The sequence below is a fragment of the Lonchura striata genome, chromosome 8 (genome assembly GCF_050655825.1).
Source record: "Lonchura striata isolate lonStrDom1 chromosome 8, ASM5065582v1, whole genome shotgun sequence".
Taxonomy (NCBI): Eukaryota; Metazoa; Chordata; class Aves; order Passeriformes; family Estrildidae; genus Lonchura; species Lonchura striata.
The window spans coordinates 21,897,416-21,905,309 of record NC_140710.1 but is presented as its reverse complement, the minus strand read 5'-3'; the positions used below and the strand labels follow the sequence as shown (position 1 = coordinate 21,905,309).

Here is a 7,894-nt window from a genome sequence, read left to right as displayed (position 1 = left end):
GCCCTTGAGCCTTACAGAGATATAAGAGAGATCATTCAGTTTGTTGTCAGCGTTGGGCTAAACCTGTTGATCAGATTGTGTTGTAAAGTATTTTAGGCAACTGTCTTAACTCCCAATTTCATGAAAAAGAATACAGCCTGCTTATGCTTGCTGGAAAGAATTCATTTCCCACTTGGTGTTTGATTCCTGAGATTGTGTTACCAAAGCTGTACATCCTTGTCCTGGTATGAAGATGTGCACTGTAACCTCAGCTGTTCACCAGAGTGAGTACCTTATCCTGCCAGTCACAACCTCCTCCCCAAACTGTCCTGCATGCTAAGGAGATGTTTAGTGTACTAACAAAACAAAGACAGAGGCAAGTAACGTCCAAAGCTGCTGATCTATTTCTCATTATGGTGTATTTAACTGGTGGCATAATTGACTTTGAAAGGATGGCTTTGCAGCAGTCAGTAACATAATCTAGGTTGTGGGCTTCAGTTTGTGTTTTACCAGGGATGATTGTGTTACATCTTGTCAGTAATTTCATTTCTCTGTCTTCTCTATCTGCCCTGTTTCACTAAAATATTCTGGAGTTAAATAGATCATCCTCTCGCATTCAGAGCCCTCCTCATGGAATTCAGATAAGGATCTATCAGAGACCAAGGAATTATATAAAATTATGTTTTCTGCCATTGAGAGGACAAAGGAACAGGTTTCTAATTTTCCAGAAGAATATTTACTTTAGTGTTGAAGGAAAGGCACTATCTCATTCAAAGTTCTTCCCAACCTCAGCTTCCTTTTTTCCTTAGCTATTTCCATCTTTTCAGATGCCAAAGATTCCTTTTCACAGCCATTTATCATCTGTAACTCTGAGTATTTTGCCTCTGCCTTTCTCAGCCCTGGCAAAGCTACAGATTAGAAATAAAGTCAATTCTCTTGCTTTCCAAGTTCAGTTCATTCTCACTATTTCTACTTAACTAGGTCAAAAAAGGTGAAGCTCCTCTCAGATGGGGATTGCCTAATTTGGTGGTTTGGGTTTTGGTTTTTGATTGTGGGTTTTGTTGGTTTGTTTTGTTGGTTTGTTTGGTGGTATGACATAAATTTAAATTGTGAGCTTGTGTAGAATGAGTAATATTCAACAAAATGAGTGAATACAAGTTAACAGTCTCATGGATGGGGAAATAACATGGGTAAAATTTCCCATGTTACAGTAGTTCTAGTTTCTTCTGTCAAAATATCTGTCTCTGATTTATTGCAATTTTAAACACACTGGAGCTGTAAATATTACTTTGACACAGTCTCTTTCGTCTTTAATTCAGAAGCCATTTTAAGTAACTAGTTGTTTTTTTTTTTCTGAGCCATACCTTTGTTTGGACTCATATTTGCCATATTCCTAAAATCTGGAGTAGAATTTCTTTGGGTCTTGCATGAGCTTTAGCAGGAGAAGGATCTGAAGTGGAGGGCAGCTGTTTCCCTGCTGCTGGGTGTGCACAGCAGGGCTGGCTGGGGGGCTGCAGGTTCCCCCACTCCAGGACAGAACTCGAGCGTGGGGCTCAGGAACAGGAGAGGTTCCATTCCTCCTCTTGGCCCCAGACACCAGGGGCTGAGCCTGAGGTGCAAAATCAAGTTAATATTGCCAATACAGCTTTCACCTGCATGTGAACCCCTACAGGGTGTACCCCAGAGTCTGTGGGAAGGGGAAAAGGACTCTACACCTTCCACTGCCCTCAGGGATCCCTAAGGACCACTAAAAGTACTGCTGCTCTTAGTAGAGAGAAACTTTATGCATTTTTTATACAGCAGGAGAAGAATGTAAAAGGACAAATTACTCAAGGAGATGGGTAGAAATTCTTGCAGATTCTTACTTTACTGAACAATTTAAAATAATATATATCATTAGGAAACCATGACCTTCATCTATCTTTATTTTCTTTGTAATAAACTGAGGACAATTTTAATATAGGAACTAACATGAGAGGTTTCCATGTTCTGTGTCAATGACATTATTGCACTGCCAATTTCATAAAATAAATCACAATTGTACCTTTTTCAAATCCTCAGCAGAAATGGCTTGTGTTTATACCACATAGTGCAGATTTTGACTTGTTGTTTTGTTTTTTAAAATACCGTTACCTTTTTTTTTCATTTTTTCAGACATGCTTACATAGTAGAATTTCTCCTAAAGTGAAATTTTGAGTGATGAGTGTTTTGAATATGTACCAGAACTTAATTTTTACCTGATACACTATGGAGATCTCCTATTTTTGTGTGGCCAAAAACAAAAGGAAAAGGGAAAAAATGTAGAAAAATAAGCTGAATGTGTCTTTATCTTGCATTTGGAATCTGACCTGCAAAGCCTTCTAACCTGTGATGGGGTTATGATGAGTATAACTAAGGTATTTTCTTTATGTACTTCATTTTGAAATACTTAAAAATACTCAAAAAGCTGACTGAAAAACATTCAGTCTCTGTATTGTATCTTATCAGTAATTTGATTGGGTAAGAAATGAAATCTAGGTGGTATGTGGACAGTGCTAAGATAATTAAATAAATTAACTAGAAAGTATTTCCATAAAGTGAGGAAAACACAATTTTGGAGACCAAAAACTTATGAATACTGCTACAAACTTCTGACTTTTTTTTTTATCTCAGTGTCTGTGATTTTGTTTTCTTCCAAGTCCTGACACAGGACACCATGAATAACTTTGTACATTTTTATAGGATATTTTTAGCCAAACCAGAAGATACTATATCTCTCTTCCACCACAGATTTGCATAAGTAGAGGGTCACATGGCTGTCACAGTACTGCTCGAGCAGCAGTACCAGAAAACTCTCACCAAAACCCAAAGTACACTCCAGGCCCATCCTTGAATTTGTCAAGTGCTGTTTGCACCATTAGGGCTGCAAACAGGGCTCAGCGGGACAGCAGGGAGGAACCTGTCCTGGGAAAGGACAGGGAGGGGAGGGCAGGTGGGCCGAGAGGAGGGAGGAACCTGTCCTGGGAAAGGACAGGGAGGGGAGGGCAGGTGGGCCGAGAGGAGGGAGGAACCTGTCCTGGGAAAGGACAGGGAGGGGAGGGCAGGTGGGCCGAGAGGAGGATGGGCAGAGGCACAGGCGGCTCCGAGATGCTGCAGTGCGGGGCGGTGACACTAATCTTTCCTGATGGGCTGGCCGGGCTGCCCTCCCCCTCCTCGGGTTATGTGTGAAGCTGTCTGAAAACAGCCCTGGAGAAGAAGGGAAGCCCTGAGGGTTCTGTTCCCCTCGCAGTCAGGTTCCAAGCGCCAATATCCCGGCAGTTCCATGAAGCGCTGTGAGGCCGGCCGTGCTGCTGCCGGGTTTCCTCCAGCGGTGTGAGCCCAGCCCGCGGGCAGGGGCAGCATTCTCCTGCGGCTCTGTACGGGTGCGGTGGGCAGGACGCAGTAGCGGGAGATCCGTACAGGAAGGCTGCAGGAGCCCCCGCTGGCCAGGCCAGGGCAGGGGAGAGGTGCCGTGGGGGGCTGCAGCAGCCGGAAGGAGCGAGGGGTCGGCGCGTTGCTGCGCTGAGCAATCCCGGTGCGGAGCGGCTGCCCAGGCCATCCCCAGCGGGTCGCCGTGCGCAGCGCGGGCTGTGGCACTCGGCAGCGGCGCAGCTGCGCGGGTTGGGTGCTGCTGCGGGCGCAGCGCCACGTTCATTAACTCTAGAAGGCCTTTCTTGTCCTCGACAAGAAAACAGAGCAATAAGAGAGCAAAATTCTCTCCCTCCCCCCCCCCCCCCTTTTTTTTTTTTTTAACTTGGGGAAAGATATCACAGAAATTTTCAGACCACTGGAGGCAGTTTTTGACTGTCAGCTTTACAATACCAGCAGATTGCATTGTATACTTCTTCTAAATAAAAATGAGGACAAAACGCTAGCTATGTACTAGGCACACGATTTTGAAATTAACTTCTAAAAAAAAAAACTAAGTTAGGCTGAACTTAGATCTTGTTTTCATTTACCTTTGCTATGGAGAGACCTGAAAATAGTTTTTTTTATTATTAATGTAAAGAATGCAGTAAATACTGTGAAAAAGCCAATGCTGTATAGATTCCCTAAGAATTTGAGAATGCAGGCTTGACCAAAGTGTTACTGTAGTTTTCTTGCACGTGCTGTACCAGTCTGTTTTGGCAAGTTTGTATTGCTCTTTCCATCAGGGTTTGGAAGGGCGTAAATCCACCTTACAGAGGTGAAGCTGAAGGAAATGCCATTCAAGCCTCCATGCAATCAACCCAGAGTTGTTTACATGGTGCAAATTCAATGGCTCTTAACCTTGCAATATGCGGGGACTGTGCAAAAAATGCCTGTTATGAAAATCAAAAATCCAAAACTTGAAACGCAGTTGGACTTTCAAAGTAACCCAGAAAGTTTCAGACACTACCTGGAAAACTCTTTGAGTGTGTTCCTAACTAAAGCTGGGTTGGGGTTTTTGGGAAGGGTATTTTTTTAGTGTTTTTTTTTTGTTGTTATTTTTGTTTTGCTGTCTTCTTTTAAAGAAAAAGAAAAAAAAGTTGATATCATTAAAAGCAATGCCATTAGGAAGTGGGTCAATTGTTTGGATAACATCACTTAAGTGATGTCCCAAGTGCTTTGAAGAGGTATTTTTTTCTCATACACTTTCTGGAAAATAAATGCAGAAGTCACTGGAGGAGATAAAGTTGGTTTTTGGTTTTTGTTTGTTTGTTTTGTTTTAAAAAGAAAATAAATTAGGAGGGTGATTCACAAAAGAGTCTGAATATAGATTTTTAAGACCATAATAAATATAAAACTGCAGGATTCATTGACCAAGATACAAGGACATGGTTCCCTCTCATTTTATAAACATGTTATCTGTAATGCCAGAATGATTATTAGCTGAAAGTCAATGTTCTTTCCTTGACCACAGATTGGATTAATGGTTGTTCTGGAATGATCAGTGCTTTGCATTCTGGCACATACTGAGAACAGCAGAATTTCCTAACATTTAAATAAAATTGAGGTGCAGAAATGCAATACTTGGAACAGACAGGTTAGATGGATGTTTGCTGGAGCATTTGTTGTTCTGTCCATCTGCTTGAAAATAATCAGCTATATTAAATTTACAGCAGACATCTCTTACTCTCATTCCATGCTGTCTTGCTAGCAATGTGGAAATAATTTATAGATGTATAGGTAACATCTTTTGTAATAAAATTATGGTTCATCTACTACTACCTTAGGGAAAAACATGAAAATGGCAGACTTAGAAATAAACTAAAGTAAATAAAAGACTAGAGTTGCATAAGATTCATACAAGTTTATTTATACTGCAGAAAAGACTCAGATTCTCAGTTCTCACTGTTTTAAGCAGTAAGTGAAAATACAACAACACTTGAAATAATGAATTCTCTGTACAGGACTATATTATTTTACCTCATTAACCAAAAAAACAAAACAAAACAAACAAAAAAAACCCCAAAAAAACACCCCAAACACAAACTCAAAAAAACCAAGCCACTATGACATAAGATTGTGGCATGCAAATGAAGAGAGACATGGGGACAGGAAATAGGAGATTATCTTTCTGAATGATTTTTAAATGTTTCTTAGTTAGTTTTTCCAAAAAAAAAAAAACCCAAATCCCTTACTTCTGAAACCCGTGAAGTGAGTGCAGATGCACTGTCTCTTAAACAGTTTTAAATAACTATATTAATAATATAAATGAGTGACTCTGAGACGAGACGAGGACAAAAAGCCAAACATTTATTTCCTCTTTCTTTCATCACCTTCCTGGAAGGCATTACATCAGCTTTTCTTCCTCACACTCTCACTTCAGTACCTCTGCTGGCAGAAGGCAGCCTGAACTTGCAGTGTCTGGGCAGCCACAGCAGTGGCACCGGGGCTCCGCGTGTGACACGTGGCAGGGGGTGTCCCTGTGCCCCGGTGCCAGGGAGCAGCACAGGCTGTGCCATGGGATCTGTGCCTCTGCCCGTGTGGGGCTGCTGCGCATCGGCGCTGGGCACGGCAGGAGTGGCAGCTTCTCTGGAGCGCCCAGTACAGCTCCTGGAGTCCATAGCCTTAGTTGTGTAAAGTCACTCAGGAGGAGTCAGGTGAGAACTGTTGAGAGAGAATGAGATTCTTCCTTTTTTGAGAGAAGGAAGAACCAAAGGAGAGTTAAAAGTGATTGTTAAGGCAAAGTAAAACAGGGGATTGTTTATTTTGCAACTTGCTAATTCAAGTTGATATTTAATTATCTCAGAATTGTTGAAGGGGTTAAAAAAATTGTAATAGAGCAGCCAAGCCTGTAGAACTGCATGAAAACCCAGTTACACCAACAAGAAGCTGCTCTCAAATGCCAAGCCTCCGAGTAGCCTAATTTGAAATGCTAGTTAGAAGCCATGGGGCTGCGGTTTGCATGCCGACTATCTGGGCGTCAGTGATTTTTTCTTGTTCTGTGCTGTGATAGCACCTAATAAATGGATTATTTTCTTAGCAATCTTTAAGTTCAGTTATTGGGATGCTGGAGGCAGACGGTTCATGGAGGAAATCTGTCAGCCCCAGAATTTGTTTCCCTGTTGGTTTGTCGGAGCTATTCTTTTGACCTTCAAGGTGCAGAATAGGGTTCATCTATTCACTGAAGCTTTTGCCTGAGGAGAGGAGACTGAGGGAAATCAAGCCTGTTCTTGGATCACAGTCTATTTGGCTTGACGTTGTCAGTAAGTGTTATATATCACTGTAAATGTTTACTTAGCCTGTTGGTGAAGCACACTTTATAAGATGAAGGATATATAAAAGCAGTGTGGCTATGTGTAAAGAGGGAGACAGTTAAATGGCACTAGGGCAGAACAAAGAAAGGAAAGAAATTAAATGCATTGGGGTGGATTACAGTGAAATGTATCTGCACTGAGGTGGACATTGGCAATTATTTTCTATGGTTTTTGGAGACTAAAATGTGTCTGCTAAAATGGAGGATTCTAGGTTTTCATTAAATTGTGTTCTGCATCTGGATGAAAATATGTATTTTGATTTAAAATAACACTGAAAGTTGCATGGTAGGAGTGATATTTACAAAAGATGGATCTGCTAACCCTTGACATGTAGACTGCCTAAAAGGAAAAGCTGAGCATGGAAATGAGGAAAGCCCAAGAGCCAGTGGGTCTCTTATTCCAGACTGTTCGTGGTATGTCCATGCTGCTCAATGGAGCTTCCGAAACCTTTGCATGGCAAGGCTGACTCCAGCTTCTCTGCACAAAGTGCTCTCTGTGCATTCCCTGTGGGATTACTGGGAGCCCGAGATTTCTTGTTTAAGAAGCTGTTGTCAACATTATGTCAGATAAAAAGAAGTCTGCCCCATGGGCATTTACTTGCATGGATGGATATTCACATTTTTAAAGTTTTAAATAAGTAACTTTTACAGATCTGGTAGGTGGTCATGTTTATAATTCTCAAATTATCTTCAAATTTCAAGCTGTCTGGAATGTCTTGCCTGAAAAATTGGTGCCAACAAAAGTTGGAGTCTAAATCAAAACCAGAAGTTTTTTCTGGTAAAAGTAGTAATTAATTTATTTTTTTTAGATGAGAATATTTTTTTTTTTTTTTTTTTGTTGTTGTGACTTCTGTTTCTGCTTGGAAATTAAATGTAAAAAGGCTATATCAAAATTAACCAAAAATTTCCTGAGAAAAAAAAATGTAAATGCTCCCATTTTTGGGCAGGAGAAGGAGTTGCATTTTCTGGCAAACTTTTCCTACAAATGTTTTATAAATCAAAAATTGCGTAACGTGGAATTAAAGAAGTAAAATAAGACTCCCTGCTTTTACAGAATACATTGGAAAAGTAACTTAATTGCATGGCCTTTTCCCTGATCCGTGTGCAGCAGGGGCAGGGCAGAGCCCGAGCTGTGCTGCAGCCCCAGCAGAGGCGCTCGGAGTGGCACAAAGCCGT

General features: G+C 41.2%; 1 protein-coding gene across 2 annotated transcripts in view; it reads left to right on the top strand.

Moving 5' to 3' along the window:
• Positions 1-3,504: 3,504 nt before the first annotated feature.
• Positions 3,505-7,894, top strand: part of LOC110479824 (uncharacterized) — a 112,900-nt gene continuing 108,510 nt past the window's right edge. Inside the window, exon 1 of one of the 2 annotated variants that reach the window (XR_014956931.1) lies at positions 3,505-6,668. The gene's annotated coding sequence lies outside the window, so the exon portion shown is untranslated. The remainder of the gene's footprint in view (positions 6,669-7,894) is intronic. The other variant, XR_014956930.1, reaches the window with a different exon arrangement.